Consider the following 14,695-nt stretch of genomic DNA (forward strand, 5'->3'; position numbering starts at 1 on the left):
AGGGATAGTGATGGACACAAGAGGTCAGTGGACACCATGGATGGGGTGAGGGTGAGGACATCCAGGACCCATGGCATCAAGCTGGTTGACAGCGAGAATCAAGTCCTTACCCACAAGACTGTCATCACTGTCACTTCACTCTGTCACTGGCTGAAGTGCTCAATGTTTCTGCCTCCTACTTGTCCTATGTAAAATGAGGGAGAGCACCCCATCCTTCCGGAGTAGGATTGCACAAGTAGTGTGCAGCACAACCCTATGCACCATCCCTGGCAGTTCAGCTTGGATGTGAAACTCATCACCCCTGCCACTGCTCACAGAGGGAACCACTGGCCTATCCTCTGGGGCAGAACTACCAGAGGTGTGGTGCTGCTAGGTAGTCTCTCAGATGTGCTGGACAATGGTGCTGGGGCCAGTGGATTGGGGGAAGTTGTATCCTGTGGGGGAGGCCTACCATGCTGTGCTGTGGAGCATTTTGTGATGTGGTATACATGGATGACATTGGACACATTTTGATGACACACAATAAAATAAAACAAAAAAAAAAGGAAAACAGAGATAAGGGTTGGGGTAAGAGAAAAAAGAGATAAGATTAGTACCTTCATATGTGACATACAATGCATTAATACAGTTATTTGACTCTATTATCTCAATCTTATCTCAAGCTTTACTCTTAAGACACTAACCAACTTACTACTTTTAACACTATCAGCTCCTAACACATGCACATTATACTACAGATTGCATCAAGTACTCTTTTACATGTGCATATATTACACATATACATGTTCCAGTTATTCAGATTACAGTTTATAGCAGGGAGTGTGTCACTGGTATACAGCTTTTCCTTTAAACTTTGAAGTTTCACATAATTGAAAATTAACAGTTATTGTATAGTTCAGAAGTGTGGTATTTGAACCCACCACCTCTGACTAAAGTCTAATATTTTACTCTTGGTTTGTACTACAGACTAATGCATGTATACTTGCTTTTATAGTTGGAATATGCATGTTCAGTTTGATACAACTGTATAAAATACCAAACAGCCTTTCTTTGTTTGTGCTACAGACTAATGCAGGCATACTTTCTTTTACAGTTGAGATATGCATGCTCAAACTAATACAATTGAATAAAATACCAAAAAAAGCTCATCCTCACCAATGTAGTGGCATGAGTACTAAACTGAACTCTCTCTCCATGGCAGCTGTGGAAAACCATGAACAGAACCAAATACCAGTCTCGTCTATATTCAGCTTTTAAGCCTGACATGTAGTCTCTGTAGTTGATACTTACACATGTGTTGGATGTCCTCCATCCTACATTCCTCGATCCAGACATTGAGGGTACTCCTCTTCCTCCAACATAGGTCACGAAAGTCGTGCCTTTATTGGTCAACAGTATGGGGGATACTGGTGGAAGTGATCACAACCCAGGTCAAACTATCCCACGCCTCGGACTTATACTGGGATGCAGAATAGTCCCCCTGCAGCAACCTGACATGCCACAGTGGTGTTTTACTAGGAGTCCAACAAAAAAGTGGACTCCTGGACACCTCATCTCTGAGCCCTAAATCTAACACCCTCTCCATGAGTGCCTGCCTTGTCTATCATGGATCAAGAGCAATGGAGACTGATGGTTTCCTGTCAATTCCAGTTATTATGTTTACTGGGAAAGTGAACACTGTTTGAAAATGTTGTGCACCTCACACCATCGTGCAAACACAGTGCTCTGGGGTGCGAGATGGTAAGCAGTGTGCAACAGTGGCAAGCAATGCAATTTCAGGGTTATTTGATGTACAGGTACTTGTGTAAGTGCGTTAGTCAAATGTGAAAGCAATTCTTGTTGAGAGAGCAGAAATATACTTACAAGAACATAGTATACAGTATACCCACAGTCATACATTTGATAATATATATAATAACAGAAAGAAAAATGAAGAAATAATGGACACAATATTAGTGTCGCAGCCCTCATACATATACTTAATATCACCTACACTATGACAGGTGTTATAGGTGAGATTGGACTATAATGGGAAGTGAAACAACAGTAAAAAAGTGTTTGGAATATATTGTATCTGAACCCAGGACCACGTGTATGCCAGTCCAACACTTACACCTGTTGCCACAACAAGGTTAAGAAAACATTTTTCTATGATGCAGTTCATTGCTATAAACTGCAATGTCACAGCAGTAAAACAAAGGTTGCACACCCTGTACTAGAACCCAGGACCATCTCTACTCCAGCCGTACCTACTGCTATAGGATTAGTTGCATGATACTGCCTATTTTACTATTCATTCTTAAGGTCTCACTGTTAACTGCAGTGGCCCTTAGTGGGTTTGCACAATGCCTGTTAGTATTAATCGCATCAGTGAGAAACTCACCCAGCTGGGGATTAACCCATACATCTTTAGATGTGTAGCCAAATGGCTCACCGACAGAATGCATACAGTCATACTAGGGGGATTCCAGCTTTACCAGCAGACCTGTTACCAGTGGTGTTCCACAAGGGACTGAGCTCGGCCTTCTACTGTTTGGAATCTATTTCTTAGAAATTCAGGTGATAACTGATGGCCTATGGATCACCAGGTTCACGGATGACTGCAAACTTTATGCAATCAGTGAATCCTAAGATGATGTCAACATACACAAAATGGGTTTACATACATAAATGATTGTTGACAAAATATACTGACTTAAACTCAACCCAAAAAACATGTACTATTATCCCTTACAGCAAAGGAGAAGTACCTGCAAATTACACCATTAATAATACCCCTCTATGTTCCAACATGTACTATTATCCCTTACAGCAAAGGAGAAGTACCTGCAAATTACACCATTAATAATACCCCTCTATGTTCCAACACAGTAGCGCGAAATTTAGGAATGCAGGTTGATAGCAACATTAACTTTGATCATCATGTGTCCACTGTGGTAAGGAAGGCCTATTATGTTGCACACCTCATAAGTAAGGGCATAGCATCCAAGATTAAGTATGTTATCAATCCATGGTACTCATCCCTCATCAGACCAATAATAGGGTACAATGCTCCCTTTTGCATGTACCTCACCAGACACCTGCAGCAGCCAGAAACCTAAGAGGTTTCTTACCAAGAAAATCCAAGGACTTCAACACATGATTTACATGGGCAGACTGAAAGCCCTATAAGTGGACTCTGTATTGTATAGACTGCTGAGAGGTGACTTGTGCCTGACTGCACAGCACTCTCGAACCCTCCCTTAATGGAAATGTTGCACCTCCACAAATCAAATGGGGCAAGACTCACTCACTGTAGGTAACTTAACCGAGCCTGCAACATCAACAGGACATGATGGAGAGACAGATATGTCTCCCAGAGTGGGCCTCTGCTATGGAACAAACTCACAATTCAAGTGAAACTGTGTTCATCAATAACAATTTAAGTGTAATTTGGACAACTGGATGGGAAATTGTAAAATTATCCTGGGGGTTTCACTTATGTCACTCTTAGACAGGGTTAACCTGTGCTGATCATGGATTCACAAATTTGGACTAGATATTTTGATCTATAAAGGAACAATGGTACAACCTCACTAGGCTTGAAGAGGCCCTAGGGCCATTAGCCTAGTAACCTCTTATAAACCTATGAATCTAAGGCCATTATGACAGTACCCTCTTATGAACCTCTGAAGCTATGAACTTATGCAGGCCTTCCAACTTCTTGTCTCACACATGTCCTGCTGATGTCATGTACTATAAGTTCAGCAGCAGTCTTAAAAAGGTCAGACTTGTGCAGCGACTCTTCCATTAATTACTGTGTTCTGTAGCCTGAGTACTTAGATAAGTAGGGGTTCTATTCTTAATGCAATCAACTGAGTGGGTGTGTGTGCTCTTGCATAACATTATAGACATCCTTTTACCACAGCACGTGGGACACTGTTATTACCATATTCTCAACAGCCACTGTTGATATCATCAGATATATCAGATGACTGGATATGCAGTCATCCCACCAGGAATGTCAGACACTGGCCTGGAGGCCAGGCAGATGTCACTTCAACTTATACAAGACAGATTACAGTGACATGGTTTTTAATCTATCCACATACATCATGGCATGGTTTGTAGGCCCTGTATTATTTTGCTCAGAAAGCTCTGTGGTCTCTCTACCTGCTGAATGTCTATTGAGGTGTACGCAAAAGAATGCATTATACAGTATTACTGTTCTGATGAGGTTTGACTATAGTGCTGTCATACAATCCTATGATTTGAATATGATGGCATGACTTATGATGTGCACCATACGTTTGTCCTAGAAAATCATTAAAGAGAGAAGTTAGAAAGTAAATTATATACATTGCAATTTCTAATTTCACAACCCTTACAACAGCATTCACCATACAGTTGTGAAATGTTGATGTTATCAACTGTTTAACTTTCCAAGGCCAATATAAGTCAAAGGTAAAATGAACAGTTCAACAACACAAATGCAGATATACTAAGCACTATGTTAGCTACACACACTGAGTGACACAACTTTTGTATTCCTAAAAAACAGGGATATGGCATGGATATCATCACTTTGCACAGGGTGTTGTGTATGAGGTCAGGAAGCCTAGGCTGACATAAAAGGTTGGTGAGTGTTTGTGAGTAACAAGGAGAAGAAGGCAGATATTGTGATAAAACAACAAATGGCCAGTGAGACAAAATGAGTAACTGTTGTGTGTGTGTCTGTAGGGGTCCTCCAGATGAAATTGGTGTGTGAGTGTCTGCATGAACACAGCCAAGCACTGTGCTAGCTCTACATCATGGTCTGTTGGACAGGTGTGAACCATACATGGTAGAGGTGGAAGTTCATCACTGTCATCCCCAACCATGAGAACTGGCTATGTCAGGAGTTGCACTGACACCTCTACAGCCAAGGTCAGATGCAGTGCTGCTACCTGAATGTGATTAATGCCTGCTGGACAAGATCCTTTTATGGGGACACCCAGGACCACAACCCCATTGCCTGCCATTTCTGGGTGTGGACAACACATTCACTGACAGAGCAGTGGAAATACTGCTACTATGTGATCATGATCTGGCATGGCCACATTGGCTGACAGCAGATGATGTGGCTGACCTATGCCCATGAGGATGCCATTCCCCTCCCAGCAGATGCTCCATCCAGATACTGCTCATTCCATGACAGATACCCCTTGGTCCATCATAGACGCCCGTCATTCCAACATGTCATTCATCCGATCCAGTGAATTGCCAACATGGTGGAGGCAGTCACTCATGTCAAACTGTGCCACATCCACAATCCTGAGAATTTGTCTGGAGCACTTACGGGAACATACCTGTGTCTCCATGATGATCTTAAACATGCATTGAATGGCAAATGAAGTGACACTTGCACCAGCTGTAAGAGGGACAGCAGGCTCCCTCTGACCACCCCTATCAATCCTCCTGTGTCTCACCTCACCAGCACTTTGGCTATGGTCAGACTCAACAGGCACTGAAGCCACAGTAACCATACTTCTATGATCAATGTCTTCACCCTCCACATGTCCAGTATCTGCAGGGTCACTGGATTGGGTATGCATAGGCCTACTGGCTGTGCCTGATGGAGTTGCAGGGGATGGCTGTATGCTAACCTCAGTGTCAAATTCAACCTCTGCACCCCTGACTATGCCTCCCTTTGGCCATCATCATCAGAGTCTGCTAATACACTGGCATCAGGAGACACAAGGCCAACACTCCCACTGTCATGATCACCTGTGATAGTACCTGCACTAGTGTAGTGCAATATATGCTAACAAGCTAGCAGTGCTGCCAGTTATTACAGACAGTACAGAAATACACAAACAGGCCGAGATCAACATCACACACTGCAGTATTTCTTTAAATTGCTCAGTAGTACTGACATAAAAATGTTTGCCTTACCATCTGCAGATGAGATACTCTTCTGGGGTCCAGACAGTCCTGGAAAAGATAAGCAAGAGGTAAGAGCAACATCATCACAATTAGTAACACAGGAGGTAATACATTTACCCTTTTATATCCGCATTAAATTTAATGTCAACAAGAACGTGGCTGAGAACTCCAACCTAAGCTTGTAACTATAGCAATCTTTAATCCCCCCAAAAAAGACACGTGACACAGATTTAACTTATTCATTTCAATTGTTTTACTATACAACAGTATTCAACTGTTCAGATAATAAAACCCATCTGGAAGTTCCTCCTGGTATGTGTTTGCTGTCTCAGGGGATGTACATGCTGTTCTTCACTCTCCTGGGAGTTTGTATCTCTTATATTTGCCAGGAACTGTTAATTGGGGGTTAGTGGGGGTTCCCTAGCAGGTCTTCCCCAGTAGCCATTTGGTCATGGCCCACTGCAGTTGTTCACCTGTATGCAGTGGTGATCATGTCAGTGGCCCTGTGGCACATCTGTTCATATGTTCTGTCATGACTGCCCACAGCATTCACATTCTGCAAAATTTGCTGCCATATTTGCATATGTATGTAATATTTGCATATGCATGCCATATTTGCATATGTATGCCAGATTTCCTGTCCCCTTCCAGAAGAAAAGCATCATGTTGATGAAACTCATCCACGATGAGTTGATTTTCCACATCAGTGTAGGGGTCTCCATGGATTGACACACCTGAGTGGCATACTTGCAGGTATCCTAAAATTAAACAGAAGTATAATTAATCTGCTAAGTATTGTTAAGTATTGTTGATTGCACTTTATTTGCATGCTTTAAGTTAAATTCAACTGTACTACAGTTGTAGGCTACAGACTCGAGTGTGCTAGCCATTTTTCTGCTTTAAATAGTGTTTTTACAGTTCTAACTGTTGCATTTTTGAAAAAAAAATCTAGTTTAGTCCGGATTTCAGATTTATTGATCTCAGGACTTTGAGGTTTCTGTGTTGCCAGACCTTATTGAGATAGAGGGAAGCTTCTCTGCTTATCAGTGGGAGTGGTAAGCTCTGAGCAGCCTATCAGTCGCTAGAGGAGTGGTTTCAGCTCAGAAATTGTATTTTTATTGGCCATTTTGGGCTATTCCTATCCCTTTCATCTTTCTGTTTAAAAAAAGTGTTTGCGTGGGTTTCTGCGACACACAGCACTGCTTAGCTAAGGTAAACCATTACCAGTGCCTTAAAGTCTGCTCTTTAAATTTTCCCTTAGAACTTGTTAGAACTCAGTTTAGACCTTCAAATCTAACACTTGCTCAGAACATCTTGTAACATTTCTTGCAAGCTCACCCACTGCTACCAGCACTAAAAAAGAAACAAAAAGCTTCAGCACTTAATATAAGTATAAATAACTCAGTACTTAAAACGCTGATCACTTTTACAGGCATGTCCAAAGGTCAGTTTCCAATGCTTTCTCCCATTAACCTGGTGAACCTGGGCATCCGAAGGCAATGCAGCAATTGCCTCGCACACAGACAACCCTCTCCTCCTACCTTCAAACACATACACTTGTGAGAGATGCAAGTACATAGTCAAACTTGAGACTTCGCTCTCTCAATCCAAGACTGGGTCAACCAGTCAGAAGGAAAAGGTTAACACACACATCACAACACAGACAACACATAGCCCACCCACCCCCCAGTTCACACACCACCACTATCACATAGCAACACAAAACACACAACCATGTTCATGGAGGCTCTCTTAAAAAATCTACCCAAACAACAGAGACCTCTGAGGCACAAATGCAAGCAACCATCTCACCAAGCACAACCCACAAGACACATAGCCCTCACAAACAGTGTGCCACTCAAGCTAAGCCCCTAAGGCAGAACAATGTACCAAACACATTAGTCATAGGTGACTCAATTGTAAGGCACACTGATGTCCCACTCACTAGGCTAAATAAGGAGAAAGCCACAGTCAGCTAGCTGTCAGGTGCCAGGATTCACCAAATAAAGCATGCACTTGGGTCTCTCCACAGCATGTACAAATATGACTCAATCATTGTACATGTTGATGTGAATGACCTAAGACGTACCTCCCTGAACTATGTGAAAAGAGACATGGAGGAGCTCTCTGATCTTGTGGCCCAGGCAGGTATGACCCTAGTCTAGGTAGCATCCTACCATCACCAAGAATGATACTACAGTACAAGCAGAAAATGATTGACTTCAACAATTGGCTAAGTTTCTGGTGTCATTCAAAGGGGATCCAGTATCTGTCTGCTTGGGATGACATGATTGACAGACCTCGATGCTTTGCCAGAGACAGCCTGCATCTGTCACTCCTGGAATTCCGGATACTGGCCAAGGCCCTTGCCACCCCTATAGTGCCTTTTTTAGGCAATGCCCTGAAGACAAATTTACCACCATAACATCTGCTAGCAAATGCATTCTAAGGGTTACACAACTCAACGCTAGAAGTCTAAACCTCAAAATGCACTCGCAAGAGTCAAACTGGTGAACATCAACATCTGTGCAGCAACAGAGACCCAGTTCAAGGCTCCTGAGAGAATCTCTGCGCTACCAAGTTACAATGCATATCACACCTTTTGGCCCCCAAATCTGAACTAAAGACCTAAGGGATGTGATGAGCAAACCTCCAAAGGCAGAGGTGTATCCATATTCATAAAAGATACACACACTTCCAGACTTGTTGCCCAACATAATGCATCAGAAATACTTCAGGTACAGTTATCACCGGACAAAACTGCAGTCCATGTTGTAGCCTGTTACAGATCCCCCACAATGTCCCAGGACTCCCACTCTGTATTCCTGGATACTCTGGAAAACATCAAGGTCCAGCCTAATACTCTTATACTGGGAGACATTAACTATCCCTCCATTAGTTGGAACAACTACTCCTGCTCCAACTCTTTTGCCCAATGTTTCCTGGAATTCTTCAATTTCAATGCCCTGGACCAACTCATCCTCACCCCCACTAGGGGAAATAACATTCCTGACCTAGTCATTACAAACATGGGGGACCGCTGCTCTACTCCTATGATAAACCCCTCCCTAGTTAGATCGACCACAAGTTAATCACGATTGATATCCAAATCTCGCCCCCACCCCCAAAAAAGGAAACCACAGTGAAAAACTTCTCCAAAGCTAATTTTGAGCTTCTAAGGACAGAAGTGGCAAGCTTCACGTCATCCATAGAAATGGGGAATGGGTATATGGTTGCTGAATCATACACCAAGGCACTGTATGAGCATTTATACAATTGCATTGATAGAGCCATACCACACAGGACCAAGATGCTCCCCTCTAAAAAAAGGAAGCCAATCTGGTAGACCCCTGCCATTAAACTCTACAACAGAAGAAAAAAACTGTTGGAGAAAAAAAAAGTCCAGCAACTGAAAAAATTATTTTGGAAACCACAGTAAAAAACTGAGATCCCTCATCAAATCCCCAAAAGCTTGTAACAAAAGCAAAACTGCTACAGATACTAAGGACAACCACAAGGCTATCTTTAGTTATGTCAAGAATTTGCATAATAATACGCAGATTTGCTCAGAGGTACAGCACAATGGCACCACTTATACTGAACCAACTGATACTGTCAATATCTTGGCAGAATAGTGTAAACTTTACTCCCACCACCCCCTAAAGTGCCCATCCACATACCTGAGGAATACCAAATCCCTATTATCATGACTCCACAAGTAGAAACCACATTGTCCAAAGCTAAAAATATGGCTTCCATGGGACCAGATAATATAACAGGTTGTGTTCTACACGAGTTACAAAAAAAACTGGCACCACACCCGAGTGCCCTGTTCAACTACAGCCTCCATTCTGGCTTTGTTCCTACTGAATGGCACACTGCTACAGTCATCCCATTCCACAAAACGGGTGCAACTACTGACCCTGGGAACTACTGCCTCATCAGCTTGATGAGCCTGATCTGTAGGGATATGGAACGTATTATTACGGATCTTATAAATAAGGATATAGGGATCCTTCAAACCCTGGACCCCACACAGTTTGGATTTTTGAAAGGCAGATCATGTCTGCTCAATTTGATAGACTTCTTCAATGCTGTCACCAGAGCGGTGGATGAAGGCAAGGCTGTTCTCACAGCCTAGCTCGATCTAGCCAAAGCCTTTGACACCATCCCACACTATGGAATCATTGATAGGCTCACAAATCTGGGCATTAACCCTTACATCCCTAGATGGGTTGCCAACTGGCTCTCTGACAAAACCCACACAGTGAAAGTAGCTGACTCCAAATCTGACTACCAGGCAGATACAAGCGGAATTTCACAAGAATCGGTTCTGGGTCTTCTCCTGTTTGGTATCTACTTCTCTGAAGTTCAAGCCAACATCAAAGGACTCTGGTTAACCAAATTTGTGGATGACTGCAAACTGGGAGCTATTATTGATTCTCAAGCTGATGTGGACATCCTACAAAAAGGCCTAACGGAGACCGACTGGTGCCAAAACCATCGCCTTAGGCTAAATGCCAAAAAATGCATCGTCCTTCCCTTAAGGAAAAATATGGTGCCCACAAATTATTATACTGAAGGGAACCCACTTAACTCTGAAGGTGTTATACAGGATCTAGGGACACAGGCAGATAGAAACCTGTCCTTCAAAAACCATGTCACCACGGTAGTTAGGAAGTCCTTCTATGTGGCACATCTCATCACAAAGGGTTCCTCATCCAGGAAAAAATAAGTCATTATCACTCTCTACTCACCCCTTATCAGACCCATTATAGAGTACAATACTCCATTTTGCATGTACCTCACTAGACACCTCCAACAACTGGAGAGGCCACAGAAGTTCCTCACTAAGAGGATCTTAGGACTCAAACACGTGCCTTATGCAGATAGACGTAAAAAACTTAAACTTTACTCCATCTCATATTGCCTACTTAGAGGCGATCTCTGCTTGACATACAGAGCCATGTCTGACCCAATTTTGCTAGACATGTTTCATATGAAAAAATCCCAGTCCCTCTATGCTACTCACTCCAAAGACTTCAACCTGATCACCACATTAAACATAACCTACTGGAGGGATAGGTCCCTAACCCAGAGACTTCCAATACTCTGGAATAAACTCCTCATTCATGTCAAGCAGAGTACTTCACTGGCCCTCTTCCAGAGAAATATTGATGAGTGGATGGGAAATAGGAAATTCACCCTGGGGATCACTGCAATTACATTACTAGATAGGGGCACAGGGAACTAACATCTGGTAAGCCATATGACTAGGAACACTATTGGGCTAGGCTTGCATTAGCCCCAGGGCAGTTAGCCTAGTACTTACCTATGAACCTATAATACACATAAGTATCCTATAACTACAAAATGGCTGCTTCCTAATAAAACAGAAAATGTAACCAGTCAGTATTATCCACTGGAGAAACATAAAACTGTCTACAGACATGGAATTCTAACAACAGGCAGGATGCAAAACAAGGAGAGTAATAAGAGTAACATGTCACAAAACAAGGAGAGTAACAAGGGCAACATGTCACAAAACAAGGAGAGTAACAAGAGCAACATGTCACAAAACAAGGAGAGTAACAAGAGCAACATGTCACAAAACAAGGAGAGTAACAAGAGCAACATGTCACAAAACAGTAAGAGTAGCAAAAGCAACATGTCACAAAACAAGAAGTAACAAGAGCAACATGTCACAAAACAAGAGTAACAAGAGCAACATGTCACAAAACAAGGAGAGTAACAAGAGTAACATGTCACAAAACAAGGAGAGTAACAAGGGCAACATGTCACAAAACAAGGAGAGTAACAAGAGCAACATGTCACAAAACAAGGAGAGTAACAAGAACAACATGTCACAAAACAAGGAGAGTAACACGAGCAACATGTCACAAAACAAGGAGGGTAACAAGAGCAACATGTCACAAAACAAGGAGAGTAACAAGAGCAACATGTCACAAAACAAAGAGAGTAACAAGAGCAACATGTCACAAAACAAGGAGAGTAACAAGAGCAACATGTCACAAAACAAGGAGAGCAACAAGAGCAACATATCACAAAACAAGGAGAGTAACAACAGCAACATGTCACAAAACAAGGAGAGTAACAAGAGCAACATGTCACTAAACAAGGAGAGTAACAAGAGCAACATGTCACTAAACAAGGAGAGTGACAAGAGCAACATGTCACAAAAAAGGAGAGCAACGAGCAACATATCACAAAACAAGGAGTGTAACAAGAGCAACATGTCACAAAACAAGGAGAGTAACAAGAGCAACATGTCACTAAACAAGGAGAGTAACAAGAGCAACATGTCACTAAACAAAGAGAGTAACAAGAGCAACATGTCACTAAACAAGGAGAGTAACAAGAGCAACATGTCACAAAACAAGGAGATTAACAAGAGCAACATGTCACAAAACAAGGAGAATAACAAGAGCAACATGTCACAAAACAAGGAAAGTAACAAGAGTGACATGTCACAAAACAAGGAGAGTAACAAGAGCAACATGTCACAAAACAAGGAGAGTAACAAGAGCAACATGTCACAAAACAAGGAGAGTAACAAGAGCAACATGTCACAAAACAAGGAGAGTAACAAGAGCAACATGTCACTAAACAAGGAGAGTAACAAGAGCAGCATGTCACAAAACAAGGAGAGTAACAAGAGCAACATGTCACAAAACAAGGAGAGGAACAAGAGCACCATGTCACAAAACAAGGAGAGTAACAAGATTAACATGTCCTTGTTTGTACCAGAACAGGAAAGTCACCTTTGCCCCCCCCCAAAAAAAAAAAAACAGTCCATTCTTGATTGTGCCATAACAGTAACTTATCTTTGCCACCCCAACAAAAGAACAGACAAATGACCCATTTTGCTAACAAAACAGATTTGAAATGTTAAAAGTGCTATCAAAGGACCTGTCCCTGAAACATTTGTACATAATTATCACACAACATTCCATTTTCATGTATTGTCAGTCATGTGTACCTCTGAAATGGTTTGACAAACATACCCATGCCATCATTACGTCTAACTAAGGCATACAGGTAAAAGTGTAAAAGCCTTTGCTTCACAGTATTCTTAAATTTCAGCATATGCAGTATGTAGGTGACAAAATGGAAGCATACCTGCTGAAGTTTAGTACTCCTCTGTACAGATGTATCCTGAATGAAAAGGGGGTTTTGCAGTCTTCCAAAAATATACAACTCTCCTCAACATCAGTTTGGCTAGATACACATTTGCCTTTTTATAACGATGTAGATTATAAATGTCTTTGTCTGTGTTTCCTAGATGCTAATTACAACATACACAGCAGAATTGCTTGCTAATCAATCAATCCATCATGGTGGAGCTATTCAACAAGCTACAGAGCATGCATATAAACTCCATACTGTTTTTTTCCTGCAGATGTCAAAACTTTGGAGTACAGACATGGAAAGCCTACACAGACAGACTGTTGGGGGGGCTGCTGCTTTAACCCATTTGTGTGTGCTCCAGGATGAAGCCAATGCTGCTGCTGCTGCCAACAGCCTTTGTCAGAGAAGGAGAAGAGTTTTCAGGCCACATTTAACTTATCACAACCTACATGACATGGAAATTCTAGAGTGCTACAGCGTGGAAAGGGACACACAAGAGGAGCTCTGCAACCTCTGTCATCCTCAACACAGAGACAGAGCCAACTGAGGGGAACCCATCCCAGTGGAAACTAAGGTACAGTGGATATAAAAAGTGTACACACCCCTGTTAAAATGCCAGGTTTTTGCGATATAAAAAAATGAGACCACAATAAATAATTTCAAAACTTTTTCCACCTTTAATGTGACCTATAACCTGTACAATTCAATTGAAAAACAAACAAATCTATTAGGGGAAATAATATAAAAAATAAAAAACATACAATACGCTGGTGGCATAAGTGTGCACACCCTTAAACTAATACTATGTTGAAGCACCTTTTGATTTAATTACAACATTCAGTCTTCTTGGGTACACACCTTCCATCAATTAAAGATACTCTGATTAACCCCAAATAAAGTTCAGCTGTCCTAGTAGGATTTTCCTCACATTTACTCAGCTGCCTGCTACAGCAAAACCCATGGTTCACAGACATATTGCAAAGCATCAAAGGGATCTCATTGTTGAAAGGTATCAGTCAGGAGAAGGGTACAAAAAATATCCACAGCATTGGATATATCATGGAACACAGAGAAGAACGTCATCAAAAAGTGGAGAAAATATGGGACAACAGTGACATTGCAAAGAACTGGACATCCCTCCAAAATTGATGAAAAGACAAGATGAAAGCTGGTCAGGGAGGCTGCCAAGAGACCTACAGCAACACCGAAGGAGCTACAGGAATTTCTGGCAAGTACTGGTTGTATATTACATGTGACAACAATCTCCCATATTCTCCATATGTCTGGACTATGGGGTAGGGTTGCAAGCCGGAAGCCTTTTCTTACATAGGCAAACATCCAGGCCCGGCTAAAATTTGAAAAACAATACAGCAAGTCTTCCAAAAGCATGTGGGAAAATATGTTATGGTCTGATGAGACCAAGGTTGAACTTTTTGACTACAATTCCAAAAGGTACATTTGTTGCAAAAACAGCAATTTGCATCACCAAAAGAACACCACCCCCAAGGTGAAGCATGGTGGTGGCAGTATCATGCTTTGGGTTGCTATTCTTCAGCTGGAACTGGGGCTTTAGTCAAGGTGGAGGGAATTATGAACAGTTCCAAATACCAGTCACTTTTGGCCCAACACCTTAAGCATCTGC

The sequence above is a fragment of the Protopterus annectens genome, chromosome 15.part0, assembly GCF_019279795.1.
Source record: "Protopterus annectens isolate FY-2018-M chromosome 15.part0, PAN1.0, whole genome shotgun sequence".
NCBI lineage: Eukaryota > Metazoa > Chordata > Ceratodontiformes > Protopteridae > Protopterus > Protopterus annectens.